Below are 18,604 nucleotides of genomic sequence, written 5' to 3'. Positions count from 1 at the left end.
ATAGTATAGTCAGTACAGTGAAGTAAAGCATAGTAAAGTATATCAAAGTACAACAAAGCATAACATACTATAGTCTAGAAGTAAACAATAATATAGTAAAGTATAGTATAGTAAAGTATACAAAATATTAACATACCTAAATGCCCAAATTTCAACTTAAGAAGTTAAGTAAAGTATTACTAAGCTAACTATTCCTCGGACAACCCTAGAAATACAATACTTAACTAAACTTTACTTTTTAAAATATTTATTGCTGAATAGTAAGGTGAATAGTAAATTTACTTTATTCAACTTAATTATTAACTTAACAAACTAAATTCTAAATTATTAACTTGTACAGTTATACCACATCTAGATTTGAACCTTAAGCCTTATTCTTAGTAATCCAATGCTCTACCACTGAGCTACAAAATAGTATAATCATTCGATTCTTTACACATTGTATAAACCGATCTGAACATGTCATAAATTTAACGACTAATTATAATAGATCCATTCGTAGAAATAATCAAATCAACTAGTATTACGTTAAATACACAAGCCAATTTAACTAAAATTATTTAAGTGAAATATTACTTTACTACATGTTTGTCATACTAGAAATAGAAATACTACACTTGACTAAACTTTAGTTTTTAAAGTATAATAATTGTTGAATAGTAAGGTAAAAAGTAACTTTACTTTACATAAACGTAATTTATTAACATAAACTAAAAAAGTTTTACTTTCGCTAGATTTGATCCATAGACCTTAATCGCACCAATACAGTGCTATACCAATAAGCTACCCAACACTTCATTCGTATAAAAAATTGCAGATTTTATAAATCATTTAATACATAATACCATTCAATGAAGGCAACTTGTATTACTACATGTGGCAACATTGTGATCCTAAAATAACTATTATTCTGTCAATCAGTAGAATATTACAGAACAGTTCAGTACATTTGTGTCGTTAAGTAGTTGAGTTAAGTAATAATAAAGTTACTTTGGTCGGTAAAATAGACTTTATCCACGATAAACACCTTTGACCACAAATTATTTCAATAAAATCTCTTGGACAGAATTCTTCTAAATTAAAAATTGTCTACTCCCCCTCCTGCCAACTAGCCCCACGAGAATAAACCCCGAATATTTTGTTGACTTGGAAAGTTGGGAAGGACCAATTTTTTCAGGGTATTTTCAATTTTTATGAATCGTTGATGTTCGAAAACAAAATTCTTTCACGTAAAATAAAATGTTTTCAAATCTTAAAAAAATTCCCTAAAAGGTTTATATTATTTGTAACGCACTTGAATCCAGTTTGAATAGATATTTTTTTACCAACTCGCTTCGAAGGTAGCAAAGTTGGTAGCACGTTGGACTACTGATATTCAGTTTTTTTGTTCGATACCCGTTGAGTACAATTCTTCAGTGTACCTATTTATAATTTTATGTAGACTAGTACACTACAAACGGAACTCAATTTGTTATTCCATTTATCTAAAAATAATATTTCAGACTTTAGTATGATTCAATACATAATTTATATCGTTCTAAAGTTTCCCAATATACAGTACCCACCAAATGATTAAGAACATCCCCTTCTATTTCTATGTATTCTTATGACGCTACGTGTGTCACTAAAACTAAAATAACTATTTAATGGCTAGAGATAGATTTTTTTTCTTTTTTGCTGATCAGTAGAAGAATAGATCTTCAAATCACTCACAATAGACGACCTCAAAACCCAAATAAAAAACCTAAACAAGACTATCATCTATTTGGAGCAAGAAAACCAACAAATAAAAAAGAAGGTCGACATGGGCGTAACACATGGTGACGAGGATACTTCTAAGAACACAACGCAGAAGACGTTCGCGAACACCACCAAGAAAAATCCCAAGGATGACGATATTCCAGAAACTGATCAGGACGATGAAGACGCAAAGAAAGTAAACAAGTACTTCGTCCAACCAATTTTGAAGGCACTAGGAGAATTATCTCCAGGAAGGACAAAAAGACAATCCTATTCTTCAAAAGGAAAAGCACCGACAAACTAATATCAGGGTGGCTACGAGGTGCCGTATGTTAAGTATGTGGCACAAACCAACGTATGGGAAGACAACAAAAAAAAAATACGCTTCTTCTCTGACCAGTTGAAAGGCGAAGGCTTTGAATGGCATGAAAACTACGCTGAGGAGGAAGGCGATGATCTAAACTATCAGGATTGGAAAGACGCCTCATAGCAAGATTTCAAGACACATATGACTTAGCAACAATGGAGAAAAAACTTTCAAAAGAAACTTAGAAACCGGAAGAAAACTGCAGAGCTTTCGTGTCAAGGATAAACAATCTCTATGATACCATCGCTGGTAAAGAAGAAAGGGCTGATCATAAATAAATACTATCGTAGGCCAATTACTAAACAAAGTGAAAAAGATACGGGATCACGGAAAAAGCAAAATCCTACTACAAGGATTACTACCGAAATATAAAGCAGAACTTTATCTACGAATGCCAGATAACACAGAATACTTTGACGCGTTATGTAAATAACTATTCCTTTCTGAAAAAATTCTGCACATTAAAGAAGCTACAGATTACAAAGCGCTACAGATATCAGCTTCCACATAACAATTTAATGTAAGAACTCATCCTAAATCTGTCTTAGTAGGACATGCAGTACTGGTCAGCCAAAGGACGTTATAAGGACGCGCTTAAGCCACGGTCCTTTTAAAAAATAAATCACGTCCCTCTGAAGACGTCTTATTTTGATCCATTTCTTTAAAAGCCACGTTTCCACAATTAACAGTGTAGCGTTGGGGTTCAATTTTGTAAGAATTACATACACAACATCAAATAATAATCCAGAATTTCTTTTTCAATACGTAGTGATTGGTTAAAAAGAAGAAGTTTAGTCTATGATGCGGGAGTTCAATGATCGAAACTCATCATAGTTATGTTTCTCTTCTGTTATTTTGGTCAAAGAGCCCAAGGTGTAGATTTATTAACAAGCAAAACACCACTCAAGCGCACCAAATTCATGGACCCACCTTTTTATCTAAATCCGCTATGGGATCTAAAATTCTAAGAAAAATACAGGCCTATCCAATTTTGGACTCCGGATTTGCCTGTTTTTTCAGAATTCTAATATTCCCTGCCGTTCGGGAGATATTTTATGTTAAAGTTGGGGTTTTTTCAAATTTTGGAAATTTTTGGGGTCTTTGGTATCAATTTCTGGGAAAAAGCGAACCCTAAAAAAAAACTAATTCTCCAAAAAGTTTGCTTGGCCACCCCTCAATGCAAATCCGAAAGGAAATCTTTTTCCGGATTTGATTGGCCGAATTATTTGCAATCTAGTAAAGAGCTCATTTGGCCAGTTTCCCACCCAGCCTAGCAGCCATTTTTTCACCCCTCCCTCGCACTCCTGTCGGTCGCAGTTATCGATTACTATCATATTTGAAGCCCGAGGTGCAGAGAAAGCGTAGCTTTGGCAGTCGTCCGCCAGGAGAAGTTAGAGGAGGAGGAGTTATAGTTAGAATTTTAGATCCCATAGCGGAATTAGAAAAAAGGGGGGTCCATGAATTTGCTGCGCTTGAGTGGTGGATTGCTTGTTAAAAGCTAAATTTTATTCAAACATTCATTTCTTAATGATGGAAGCCAAACCTATTTCACTGTAATATGTCTCAGTCTAAACATTTTAAAACATAAATGTCAGGCGCGTACATGGTAGACTACACGACTACCATGCGGGAGACCCGTGTTCGAATCCGATGGTAGAAAACTACTTTTTGTAGTTTTTTTATCGAGCAAAAAGTCGTCCCAGTGAACACCAAAATGAGAGCTTTGGTGACCATAAAAATACGTATATTAGAGCAGTTTTTGCCAGTCATCAACACCTGCTAAAATCGTCTTAAAGTCGTCATTGTAGGATTTCAGGACAGAATAAAGAAATCCTAGTAGTGCCACTAGGATGAATAAATATCCTTTAAAAGACGTCAGTGTGCTGTTTGGGCTGTAATTGCAGGGATAGTGCATCACGAAAAACAGCAAGACGCCAATTACTAGAGCAAAAACTGTCAGAAACCCTATCAGAACTAGAATATACTGATAAAAAGCGTAGATCCTCACAGGAGAACGACGTAACCATAGTAGCCGCTGAACTGCATCAGGTGAACGTTATTCAAGATCACGAGATTTAAGAGTACCATTAACAGATAGATATACCAGCAGAAAATCGAAAAGGGATAGAAATCTCAGTCGGAGCAGAGGCAACAGTCCTTATCGCGTAAGTGACTAACATTCGTTAGGACGCGGAGACCGTAATTCTTCAGGGTATAGGCCATCCAGACACCAAACTTATCAACGCCCTCCCTACAGGAACGGATACAACGGTTGACAAGGAAATTACAATGGACCGAATATTCCATCAAATAACAACTACAGACAACAAGTGCGTTATAACAGCAACCAACATCAACAACATAACCCTGGCAACAATCCTCGAACTGCTGAAAATCGAGAAATAAGTGTAAGTCAGGCCACTCCTACAGGAGAAGGTAAATGGTACGCCATCAAGGAATACCAAATCCTCAACTGTGTAGCGGAACAGATCACACTACGACAGGAGAAGCCATGTCGCCCAATTGATAGTCCATTTGGACCGCTTAACACCATACAACAGGAAAGGCAGTTCATCAAAAATCAAAATATGATCGTGTTGGGTGGAGGAACAACTAACAACTCATACACCCAGACACTATTAAAAAGGAAAGGATACCTGGAAATTCCCGAAACACCGGATATAGATAACACGAGCCGTCTCTACGAAACCAGCCGACAGATCGAAATATCATTCGTTAATAAACCAGATAAGGACATCGTACCAATAGGACACAAACTGGTTGGAATTCCTCTGACGCACTTGACGTTTCCTACAGAAACAACAAAAATATTATATGAGATGTTCAAAACCACGCTAGCCCCATGCCTTTAAAATACCAACCTGGATACTTCAGTATGCAACGATTACAGGGAGCTGTATCAGTCTAGGACAAGACGTTGGATTCTTCAGGATGTCCAATTTTACAGCCCATTTGAAGGTGAACAACTTGGGACCCGACTAAACAGCACCTCGTACAACTTGGAAGTATAAGATTGGCACACCAAGAACTGGCAGTTATCGAAGGATGAAAATTAGTACAAAAAATTTTACCATCTATATCACTTACGAACCTGGAAACAGAAACTCAAGAATAGCTCACAACCAACTTTCAAAAGGTAATCCCCTGCCTTCAAGGTCAAAATTCGAGTACATCTTCGACCAGACGATACGTTTACAGAAAAGCAACATCTGAATCATGGAGACAGAAGGGGATCGCATATTCACCGCCACATGTTCGGAAAAATCAACTAGATGGATATTGGAAAAAGAAAACAGTTATTTAATGTCTCATCAACCACAAATGTGTCTTACTTTAGGAATCGAAAAATCATTAAAATTGGAATGTACTGCAGAAAAAAAACATAAATAAAAATCAGCAATGGATTTTTCAAACAGTTAAGACCAACCCGGATATAGTAGAAAATTTCCCTGATGCAACAATGAAAGACATACAAGAAGTTCGATTAGAACAGTGAAAAGCGGCTACTACCACAATGAACTCACCCATATTTGGAGGTATCCTGAAAACAAATCATGGCAGTAGAAACATCATTTGGGTTATGATCGCCTGGGGGTTATTAAAAAATGGAAAATATCCAAACGGAAAATATGGACACACCACGGAATTATGAACAACTAACTGTGAAGGATTGTGACGCAGATTGGACAAAATGTCAAGAAGATCTGAAAACACTTATTACAAGTAACGACGCTCTTTTGAAATCACAAACATCGGTAGGTGACAGCTCGATAAGTAGAGAAAGTGGACTGTAGATGGTCACTTTGAAGTAAATCGAGACTATATTTATCACCAATCCTAAAACATATTTACAGATAACAACAATAATAAGGAAATGTAAGTTACGATGAAATACCTGAAGTAAAAAACAGGCTTCGGTGGGTAATCATACACATCGGTCACTCAGAGTGTCACTCAGAGTGAATAATCAAAATATGAAACCAATACGCTTAAAATAAAAGACACTCACCAACATCACTTCTCGGTGTGCTCAACATGCGCTCTCATATACACAAGTTGTCGTCACATAAATCATGCAAAACATTAAATGCTCTAAGAATACATAAAGTTCAAGCAATTAGTGACATTTCAATTATAAGATATCATACAAGTTACCATATTGAATTTCACATAGATAAATCAATCCAAAATTAGAACAGACAGAAACTACCCCTTTTGACGTTCTAAGGAAACTAATTTTAAAGGAAAGGGGGCAGAAACACTCTAAACAGTAACTAGCATTAGAAACGCCATCTTACGTAAATAAAATAAAATAAAACACTATTTCGTTCTTCCAGTAGGAAATTGCAGTAGAGTAGCTGAAAAAGGACCAGCATTCGAATACACATCTGATTTCACCATAAGACCGTTCAAGACTAACGCTTGCATCAAAGCAAACACAACGATGCTTGTCCTACAGGAATGCGCTAACACCAGTTCAATTTCGGGCACTTTCGAACACACAGGACAGCTCATGGCAACAGACTGGCCTACACTCGCCTGCTTCAAACAGGAAGTGTCTTGCACTGAAAGTAGGACGTCTGAGTTTGGGCCACTGCCTTAGCTCAAGTAGAAAACTACATTTCAATTTCGAATATCGAAACCCGCTAAAAATGAACTTTCATTCCCCTACAACCATGCACTTATATACCGAATATTGAAGGTTAAGAAAAGAGGGGTTTAAAATAACTTTTACTTTTATCATAAACAATTATCCTCAGGGAAGGTTGCATTCGTGACGACCTTCTTGCTGGGTGGGGCTGCTGTTGCTGGGAGGAGTTGCTGCGGTCTATTACACTGGCATTCATCCAGATGGGGTACGTCACCGAAATGTCCGGGGAACGGCATGTGGACACTACCCTCGTACACCCAGGGCAAGCCAATGACATCTCGTTCACGACAAGAGTGGAATACTGGTTCCGGAACTTTGGCGCCCTGTCTGGAGTAGGCGTGTCTATCGCGTTGGCTTTTCGGCTCTGCGGATTAGGCTCGCTTTTGGGGACCTACATTCCCTGCTGCAGATACTTCAACCCCTGCAGTTGGCTAACTCCGCCCTAATCCATTTGCGGGGACATCGAAATGGGACCCCAAGCGAACTCGGGAACCACCCCAAGTGCCCCGGTTACCATCGTAAACATCCCAATCCCACCCACACCTGTGGGAGCAAATGCCATTGCACGGCCAGGGATGAATCACCAACCGCCACTTCCCGCGTATTCACTCCGCCTCGCCCAGCAACGAGAAGCGGAGGCCCTCTTGTCGCACCGTTGATGACATGTGGACCCTTCCAACCCCCCCCCCCTTCATCTGTCACTCTCCCTCGCTCCCCTCCTTATTTGTATGCGTCTCATCTGATTACTTCCACCTTAAAATTACCCCCCCCATAATGTTGTAGACCCTGAGAGTAAAGTAGTTAGCTAAAATCCTCGTAAATGTCAACTATACAATGTACCCCCCCCCCTACCTTACCGAATCATTAAACTCCACCAACCCTTCGATACCAAGCCTCCCTAATCCTTACCTAACTCTACCCTTAGGCTCCAAGCCTTCCTCCTCCCATCCACGGATGAGCGGGAAGACCAGAAAGGTGGACAAGCTGCTGGATCCCCGATCCAGATGAAGAAGATATCCTCTACTGCGCAGATTACTCGTCTGACATGGAAGAATTCCGATAAGTGGCGGCCTACCCTGACGACGAAAAGGACATCCAGTACTGCGCGGATAACTCCTACGATGACGAGGCTCTGTACGACGCAGACGTCTCAGGTGACACCGACGACGTCTCCCTACTCTCGTTAGCTGACCAATGGGAAGAAAATTCCTTCTCCTCAGGCACATCAACCCTCATCCTAGATCCGGCCGCGCTACTTCAAGACAGGGCTTCACCATACTGTTTGTCACTGGCCAGTAACATCCAGGAACGGGGCATATACATTGCAGCGCTAAGCGACAGCATCGCGAGGCTTCGTGGCAAAAAAATGCAACGTCAGCGTCGTCAGCAGCCACTACTCCCTAGGCTCGAACGAAGAAGACGTGGCAACAGCGCCGTACGTCAAGCGTACATATAGGATCTCATCCCAGAGGGACCACGGATACAGGAGCACGGCCTTAGAATGGAAAGGTTTCGAAACTGACGTCTGGAGCGAGGAGGAAGAAAACTGGCCGCGGTCATCCACCCCGAAGCTAGACAAAGAATTGAGCCGGAATCGCCACTAACCTTCGGCGTAATTCATCACGCCACACCAAGCTGATTGCGGGACGCAATCTTCCAAGAGGAGGAGTCATGTAAGGGCTGGAATTAAATAAAAAAAATTATAAACATTTTTACTTAAGTTGTTATATTGAATTGTGTAAACCATTGTCCCTTCCATTGACCCTTTTTTTTCCTCCCCTCGCTATCAATCTTATCGGTTTTATTACCTTCTTCCGCTTGACCGAAGCGTCAATGCCTTGCGTTACCTTTTGACCTCCACACGAGTCCACATTTCTGCGTGAACTGGTGGCCTATGCTTTCTCTTTTTCGGCCCACGCGAACTTTAGCGTCCCCAAACCTAGGGGCAATATAAAACCGACAGCTTCTTCGTCACCCGAGACAGTCCCTTTTTAGCAATCGGCGGAACTGCTGCGTGTTGTTCTTTGTGTTCCCCATTTTAGTGCTTGCTTACTGAAGGAAATAAACGTTTTGGGCAAACTCTCGGTTGATGCGTACGTGCTCCCCGGTATCCCACCGCTCCCCATTGCAGCCCCGATCCGCGCTTCTGGCCCTGACATCTTCATTTCTACTGCTAGCAACGAGACTACGACATGGATGCCCGCTCCCGGTAAGTAACAACATTTGTATGCTCCCGTCCCCCCTTTTGTGTGCAATTAAATCTGTCACGGCAGACGTGACGGATCAATTATTGCAATATGGAAGTATTCAAACTAAAGTTTGAAAGCGGCGGACAAGAACCGTACTACTTAACGGACGAAAACTGACGATACGTTTTTTAATGCAAAAATGGTCAGTTTCTTTCCAACGATTATTAATACGTATCTTTGCCGAAAATGGTTAGAAAAAAAACGTACTAAACCATATTTTGAAAAGATTCGATATCACGTGTCCTGAACCAGAAACTCCGGGTGGCAGTCGGGTATTATACCAATCAGCCACTCATTCGATTAATTTTCGTCAGTTATTATCCATGTAACTAACATTTAAGTAAATACTTGATGTACTGCCTTTTAATTTTTTAATAATTGTAGTTGATAATATTTATTTTGTGGTTAAATATTTGCGACTTTGATAAGGCATAACATTTTTCTACCAATTGAATCATTCGTGTCACTTAGTTCCTAATTTTTAGTAAATTTAAAAATAATATTCATTTATGTTATTGTTGCTCTTCAGTGACATTGATAATGGTTTTTTTCTCCTACCTATCCTATTTTGAAAAATCACCCACACTGCATTATACTTGCCAATTTAGTTGATTTTTTTACGCTTTTCAAAAGTACAAGAAATTGTGGACTAGTATACCAAAAAAACACTTTAATTTTTAGTGAGTGCCTCTAGCGGTAGCTTTGGTAAGCAAAATTTCAGGTTAAAAACTACCAAAATCATTACGATCCACTAATTGTTGCACGCAAAAACAAACGAAAATCATCAACTAAGTGTACCTTTGCGTAAACTATACTGTTAACGATTTGTGATGGTTTTTTCGGATGAAAGCTGTTAACCAGAAACTTCTTTTGTGAATATCACGCTCTATGTTCGTTACCCCTAACTGACAAACACCTTACTAAAAAATTTATAGTGTGCTCTTCTGGTTTGGCTCGAATAAGCCGGCAGTTCTCACACTCCACCCAAATAACCACGGAACCAAAAAAATGAGCTCTTAAGTGTTTTTCACGAATAACTTTTGCTGGATTTGGCCTTTTACCGCCAAATTTTCTGAATATTATACTTCCTAATACATAGTCATTCTGCGAATTTTTATATTTTGCCACTAAGTAAAAGTGAGTTTATTACCCGGTAGACATCTTACCCAACGACCTACTAGTCTCAGTCTCTCGAAAATGTTTATAAAATTATGTTTTTCTTTTGCTAAATTTTTGAAAGGTAGAAATCCAAGTCGTTCTCTGGAATATAAGTATACTTTAATCTAGCTCAAAGATTGTTTTATTTCAAGAAACGAAAGAGGATGTTTTTTGAAACTTGTAGGGATTGAAAGATTTTCCCCATTGGTACTCTCCTGTTCCATTTAATGTAATAAAGAAAACAAATTGAGTATTCAAGTTTCTATAGAATAATTTTGAATTTAACTACCGCGTTAGTTTTTTATATCTATGTCAATCTTTTTTATTCCTTTTTGTTCGAGAAATAGTACGTCCTTCATCGTTCACCAATACAAGGATAAGGAGTTTTCTCCAAAATACAAACCCTCAAATATCTCTGCCATCATTTATTATTCCTACTCGCTAAGCTCCCGAAACATTTGGTTTTTTGTTAGCGATACGTACTGATTTAAATATTAGAAGATCTCCAGCACGCAGAGTTTTACATCCGGACAGTAAAGCTCGGAGGTTTATGTAGCCGAACGGAGTTTACAATCGCGGATCGGACATCGCAATGCGGTGCGGTGAAACTTTGACGACACAGGTGATTTTACAGTGTCCAACGTATCTGACCCCATAACGATGACGATGTCTCCCACGTTGAGATTCCTTTGTCCATATAGCCATTTCATTTTGTATGCTACGCGACGGACGACGGGCGACGGGTGCTTTCTTTTGGTCGTCATACCGTTTTCGTCATACATATCAAACGGTATTTACGGATTTTTGTGGCCAAAGAGGAGATTATTTGGCGTGGTGGGTTCAGGGTCCATCAAGCTTACGCTAATATCCGTTAATGGGCGGAAGTTGAGAATTTTCTACGAGTGTGGGGGCATGCGGACAGTGGACCCCCCGACACCAGCCCCCACCCCTACCCCGACACTAGCCCCCCGACACCGACCCCAGCCCCCCCAAAAAAATGCGCAGGGGGGCTGGTGTCGGTGAAGCATACGACACCAGCCCCCCTCGTGAAATCCGTTCAAGTTAAGGGGGGCTGGTGTCGTGTGCTTCACCGACACCAGCCCCCCCCCCTTCTTTTTAAATTCGTTCAAGTTTACGAATAATATAAAGGATATCCTCTGCTGATATGTGTAGTTTTGTATGCCTTTTAACAAGGCATGACGGTTCTTATGTCATCATTTTGTTTCCCTGCACCCAGTGATTAGGATACTCAAGTTTTATTCGGGAAAATGGGGAATCGTATTTCAGTTCAACTAGCACATGAACTAACAGAACTGCAGAAAAAATTAGAAAATTGCTCAAGCGCTTATTAGGTTATTCATTCTTCAAAAACTTATTTGTTTCCATGCGAAATTAGTTCGCATCCTACTAAAAACTAAATTGTTCTGTAATCGAATTAATTTTTTAAAATATCTTTTATTTTTGTCCTGCAAGGTACAATTTTGATTAAACCAAGGTACAGTAATAAGATAAAAAACAAACAAGAAGAGTCAGTAAATCGACACAATACGTCCTACTTCACTGGCTACCCCTTTGTTTTTCGTTGAACTATCTGCGAGTTTTTTTTTTAGTTTTCGATTGATTACCGACTGGTGCTGCGGCGCGTTTGACGAAAACACAAACGAAATATTCCACCATGGCAAGGTCATCAAGCCAACCGCCCAGATCGGATAGTATCGATCGGATCGTAGGTAATCTATCTTGAATTGGGTAGCTCTCTTCGTCCCATTCACTGCGTAAGGTTGACGACAATTTTCAAACTAATTTAGCCAAATTGTCCCAAACAGCGCGAAACAGTTGCATGTTCCATCTGCCAGCCTTATAGGTCCACTAGAACTTATTCCACCAACGTGAAGGTAGAGTGAAAAGGACTCGCAGAAGTGGATCTAGCAGGAAAGCTGGAATTGGCAATATATTTTGTTTGCCATGTGACAAATCGTATCGTTTAAAACCGTGTTGAGTCTTTTGAGAGATAACTACAAAAGACCGACTGTTTTTCTGCATCCGTCGGAGACTTTTTTTTAATTTTTTTTTGCACTAGTCATGCGTCACGTGACTGCAAGTTTAATAAGCCATGTTATTTCCCTGTATGGAATCACTGGGATTGCTTCCTGCTTCATGGCAACGAGAAGACGCCCACCAAACAGGCGTGCCCCAGGAGCCGAGCATATCATCTTGAGGACAGGGAAAACAGTTGTTGCCATGCCTCATCTTGATGGGTTTGATGCCGACGGGCAAGTGGTAAAAGCGAACATATTTGTGGATGAAAGTAGTGATGGCACGTTTTACTGTGAGGCCTTTGTACGAAGACTCAGGCAGTTGCGGTTAAGAACAAGTACGCTTGCGATGATTAAAGCCACAAATGAGACTCCCATCAGGGGAAACAGTCAATAAGTTAGCGCTGATGGAGCTATGTTTCTTCAAAGATGGCTTTCTAACACAATGGAGTTTCTGAAACCTATGTCTATTGAAGATTCCTCAACTGAAGACATGGAATAACCTCTGGATGGTGATGGAACAAAGAAGGTCATAGGTGTTTACTGGAAGACCCTAGAAAAGGTTCTCTTTTTTCGAGGTGGTAATATGGAAATAGAATATTTCCACTTTGAGATTGCAAGCAATGTCTGCTAGTCTCTTCAATGCAAAAGAAATGGCAGTGCCCGTGATCGTCAAATCGAAAACCATGCTTCACAAGATGAGTATGCAGGGACTTCAATGGCCGGATCAAGTTGATACTGAAAGTAGAATGTGGTGGAAGAAAAGGTTTTCAACCACAGTAAAACGCGATGGGTGCCGTTGTCTCCCGAATGAGGAGAATATTGCTAGGGCAGAGCTGCGGATTCGGAGATGATTTCAAAGAATCTCATGCTGTATTCAGTGTACAAGTGTTGGATTGTCATTGCATCCGCAGTGTTTGTTGGAATTCGTGTAATTTTAACCGTATCTTTGGCAACTCTGCCCTTCTCTTCTCCCTTGAACTGTTCATGTGATGTGCTATTGTCATCTGCTAAATCAGCGTGGTTGGTAATAAAACGTGTGTGAACTGAAGCTAGTTCAACTAGAGTTAACTCGAGTTATTTATAGTAGAATCATTAATTGAGGAGTGTACTGAGGTGAAATCTGTGACTAGAATATCAGATAAACATCAGTATTGTTATTTGGTCTCTTTGTGTATCCTTTGAGCCAAAGATGTAATTACGAATTACACGGCATAAACTAAGAGCTCTCATCTCTATTTCTAACAGGTTATGGGTCCAGCTACGCGCTACCTGCCTGATTAAGAATGATGAACTCAAATCAGCATGAAGCCTCTAACATCGCTGAATACGATGGGCACAATTTTTCTGTATGGAAACTCGGACTATTTGTCCTGCTCGAAGATCATGACCTAATTGACGTGGTCACTAGATATGAAATTATTCCAGAAGAGGTATAACAAAGACATATAAAAATTATATGTATGAGTTACACCTAATGACTTATGGGTTCATTATTGAGCAGGAGTTTGAGGACAATGATGAGGATAAAGATCCAACAAATTTGAATGAAATTCAAGAGTGTAAAAGGAAAGATTGCAAAGCACGTGGCTACATATTGAAAACCACCAAGTTATACAACTTTGCATTGATCTATTATAGACGAGCAATGGATTACAAATCCATTTTGTTGTTGTTTTCCTACACAGAAAACTGAGCAGGAGATTCTCGTTGACTGTACCACAGCGAATCAAATGTGGAATCTCCTTACGGCACAACACCGAGAAAGATCTGCTGACAATCAACATGATTTACTTGCCCGATTTTACGACTACAAGTACAAGTTCGGGGCCAGCATGAAGAATCACATTGCAGACATCAAGTCAATTGCCCATCAGTTGATGGAAGTTGGGCGCCCAGTGGATAACAGAGAGGTTATGACGAAGATTATCAGCACACTGCCAGTTACTACCGACCTTTTGTATCTTCATGGCGTCATGTACCGCTGGAAGGTCAGACTCTACTATCACTTACATTTCTTCTTATGCAAGAGGAAAGAGAGAAGGCCAAGTGGACACCAGCACCAGCACAAGCTGGCAGCATCAGCAACGAGTCTGCCCTTTAGGTCCAATTCAACAATGCGGCCACCACTACTGGAAGATTCCAGTCGTCATATCAAGATTATAGCCAGAACCATCGAACTGGAGAACAGTGGACCAATCAGAATGCCCTCTACGTCCACTCAAATGGTCCGTCCAATAGTAACCGAGCCGGTAATCAAAGGAAAGGCGGGCGTGGTCGTGGTGGTCGTGGCAGAGGCTATCAAGGAAACCAGATCAACCACCATGGAAATGGAAGTGATCAGCCAAAGCACTGTACGTATTGTGGCGATGAACAATCACGTGATAGATGACTGCCACCAGAAGAAACGACATGACCGCACCGATCGTGAACGAGCTGAAAAGGCCGCCAAGAAGATGAAGATGGATGACGGTCAGGTAGCCATGGTTTTCTCAACCACTGACATGCCGTTGGTAGGACAAGACCTGAGTCTCGTCTCCACTACAACTCGCTTCGACATCAGAAGTACAGGTGATTGGTTCGCGGACTCTGGAGCTACTTCTCATATGTCCGACCAAAGGGATTGGCTCATTGATTTTGTACCGGTTCCAGAAGGCTCATGGACGGTGAATGAGATTGGAGTTTCCAGTTATCCAGTTCAAGGGTTCAGAAATGTCAATTTTTGGACAATGGTGAACGACGAGAAGAAGGTCATCACACTCAAAAAGGTGCTGTACGTGCCAGGACTGGGAACCAATTTACTTTCAATTGCTGCCGTCACGGACCTCGGTAGGAATGTTATTGCCAACACCCGGGTGACATTCACTACACCAGAAAGCGGTTTGGTCATGATTGGAGAAAGAGTTGGATCGTCGCTTTACCTGCTGGACATCCATCACACCAACGAGGAGGATCAAGTGAGCTGTGAGACCTACGCTTTTTCATCTGCGATTTCACCTGGCATAACAACGTGGCACCGTTGGTTCGCTCATGTGAATTAACCGGCAATCATCAAGATGGCTACAAATGACATTGTCAAGGGACTGGATTTGGCAAACACTACCATCCTGATGGAAACCTGTTCCGGCTGTACTTTTGGCAAACATCAGAGATCACCTTTCCCTACTGGCTGATTGCGAGCAGCCTATCCTGGCGAGATGATCCACTCTGATTTGTGCGGTCTAATGGATAAGGCCACTCCGAAAGGATCTCTCTACTACGTCATCTTCATAGATGACTTCTCTGGGATGCGTTTCATCATTTTTTTGAAGTTCAAGTCAGAGGCAGCTGGTTCCTTCCAGGACCTTATTCACAAAATCCGAGGAGAAACAGGGAATCTGGGTACGCGTCCTTCGTACCGACAATAGTGGTGAATGGTCGAGTCACGAGTTTGCTGATTGGCTGAACCGCAAGAGAATACGTCATGAGACAAGTGCACCCCATACGCCAGAGCAAGACGGAGTTTCGGAGCGAGGCGTCCGTACAGTGACGTAAGGCATCCGGAGTTGTCTTATGACGATCAACCACCATCCGAGTTTTTCGGTGAAGCAGTGACCAACAGTGCAACGATCCCATCAAAGAAAGTCGTCTCCCTACCTACCTATGGGCAGAAGCTGCACAATTCACTGTATACACTTTGAATCGAGTGCTCTGTAAGGCCACTTCCGTCACCCCTTTTGAAGCCTGGAGCAACAACAAACCGGATGTGTCCCACCTACGAGTTTTCGGTTGCGTGGCCTACGTCCACATACCGAAGGTAGAAAGACGCAAGCTTGATTCGAAAAGCATCAGATGCATTTTCATCGGTTACTGTGAGACTAGGAAGGCATACCGCTTCTGGGATCCAGCCACCAAGACCGTCAAAGTCAGCCGAGATGTCACCTTCGACGAGCATCATCGACTGGCAGGCACACCGGAAGAGGTTTCCACCATCACTGGTCAAGAGAATTTGCTCGCCGCTAGTCAACCGAGTCGAGGAGGAGCCTGCTGTCTCTTTTATCAGTGATCATCTGGTCCAGGAGGAGATTTTGCAGACTGCAGCAAGCAACTTTCGTGGTGAAACAAGCCCATCAGAGCAACTCCAGGCCACTGTTGCATTTCCAGGCGATCCAATTGCACAGCCCTCTGTTGTGCCGGCAGTTCAATTATCAGCTGAAAAAGAGGAAAGGGAGATGGAACCAAAACTACGCCGGTCCATACGTGGACGTGTACCGGTCAAAGAATAGCACGTCAAGGTGGCCAGAATCCGGTCGTATGCTGATGAGATCCCTATTCCAGCCAGCTATCGAGAGGCCATGTGTAGTCCGGACAAGGACAAATGGAATGTTGCCATCCAGGAGGAGTTCCAGTCTCTAATTAACAACGGGACCTGGTTGGTCGTGACATGCCCTGAAGGAGCGAAGGCAATTGGCTCCAAGTGGGTCTACGACATCAAGCCTGGAATGAACGACGAACCCATACGTTACAAGGCCCGTCTCGTGGCCAAGGGATAAAGTCAGCGGCCAGGAGAGGACTTTGGAGAGACTCATGCCTCCGTCGTCACCCACGACGCCTTCCGTATGCTGATGTCTACCATCGCGGCAAAGGACCTCGAGGCGAAACAAGTTGATATCAAGACGGCTTTTCTGAATGGCCGTCTTGAGGAGGAGATCTATCTACAGCAACGCGAAGGTTTCGCCATTTCGGGGCAAGAAGACAAGGTGCTACGACTTCACAAGAGCATCTACGGACTAAGACAGACGTCTCACGTCTGGGAGAAACTTTTCACCGGTTACCTTAAGCAACAAGGTTTCAGCCAAATTGAGGCTGATCCTTGTCTTTTCACTAGAGTAAGGGGACAAGAAATCCTGTACTTGGCCATCTGGGTGGACGACGGAATTCTGGCCAGCAATCGACTTGAAGCTATCGATCATTTTCTTATTAAGCTCGGCCATAAGTTCCAGAAAAGGTTTTATCCTCTTGAGCGTTTCGTCGGAGTCACTATCATCCGTGACAGGGAGAAGCGGCAGATCCATCTATCACAGCCCGACTACATTGATCACGTCGTGAGGAACTTCCATATGGAATCGTGCAACCCAGTGACCGTCCCACCTGACCCAAACGTCCATCTCGTCAAACCTGTTCAGGGCGCTCAGCTCGACGAGACGTTTCCGCACAGACAAGCTGTTGGAGCTTTGCTCTACCTGGCCGTGGTCACCCGACCGGACATCTCTTTTGCAGTAGGACTGGTGGCACGATTCACCGAGAGACACGATACTTCCCCTGTCAACGCGGTTCGTCGGATCATCGCCTACCTAAAGGGAACGTTCAATTTTGGCATCCGTTTCGTTGGTTTTGCGGCGGATTCACCTACTGGCTACACCGATGCGGATTACGCTGGTTGCCATGACTCAAGGCAGTCAACAACAGGCAGTATTTTTCTCAACCATGGAGGACCAATTGCGTGGACGAGCTGTTGCCAAACGTGCGTAGCACAATCTGCAACGGAAGCTGAGTATGTAGCTGCAAGCGAGACAGCAAAGGAGGCCGTGTGGATCCGTCGGGCCCTTCCGGATATGCACGAAGGCCAGGGTGGACCGATCACAATTTATTGCGATAATCAGAGCGCCATTCAGCTTGTGCATCATCCTGATCAGCGGCCGAAGACGAAACATATTAATGTCCGATACCATTTCATCCGCCTGCAACAGGCCACAGGAGAGATCGACATGCAGTACGTCAACACGAATGGCCAATTAGCCGATATCCTGACGAAGGCTCTGCCAGGGCCACGTTTTGCTACCATCCGTGAGGCACTGGGTATTGTGCCGGCCCTTATCTGAGCAGCCCAAGAATAATCCATGTTCGTTTGAGGAGGGGGGTGTTGGAATTCGTGTAATTTCAACCGTACATTCTGTATCTTTGGCAACTCTGCTCTTCCCCTCTCCCTTGAACTGTTCATGTGGTGTTCTATTGTCATCTGCTTAATCAGCGTGGTTGGTAATAGCGTGTGTGAACTGAAGCTAGTTCAACTAGAGTTAACTCGAGTTATTTATAGTAGAATCATTAATTGAGAAGTGAACTGAGGTGAAATCTGTGACTAGAATATCAGGTAAACATAAGTATTGTTATTTGGTCTCTTTGAGTATCCTTTGAGTCAAAGATGTAATTACGAAATCTACGGCATAAACTAAGAGCTCTCATCTCTATTTCTAACAGTGTGGACGAATGATACTGAAGAAATGCTCGAGATGGTCTTGGTTTAAGAAGTAAGTCCTTACCAATTCAATTCCATTTTCTTCTACTGCAAGTAGTTTTGGGCTAAATCAAAAATAGAATTAACTCTAGTGGTGAAACCAATTAT

General features: G+C 42.0%; 1 pseudogene; it reads left to right on the top strand.

Annotated features, from left to right (window-relative positions):
* The first annotated feature begins 13,508 nt into the window (after positions 1 to 13,508).
* LOC116933781 lies at positions 13,509 to 14,388 on the top strand (annotated as a pseudogene).
* The last annotated feature ends 4,216 nt before the right edge of the window (positions 14,389 to 18,604 follow it).

Source organism: Daphnia magna, unplaced genomic scaffold (genome assembly GCF_020631705.1).
Source record: "Daphnia magna isolate NIES unplaced genomic scaffold, ASM2063170v1.1 Dm_contigs021, whole genome shotgun sequence".
NCBI classification, from domain to species: Eukaryota; Metazoa; Arthropoda; class Branchiopoda; order Diplostraca; family Daphniidae; genus Daphnia; species Daphnia magna.
This window is presented reverse-complemented; position numbering and strand designations above follow the sequence as displayed.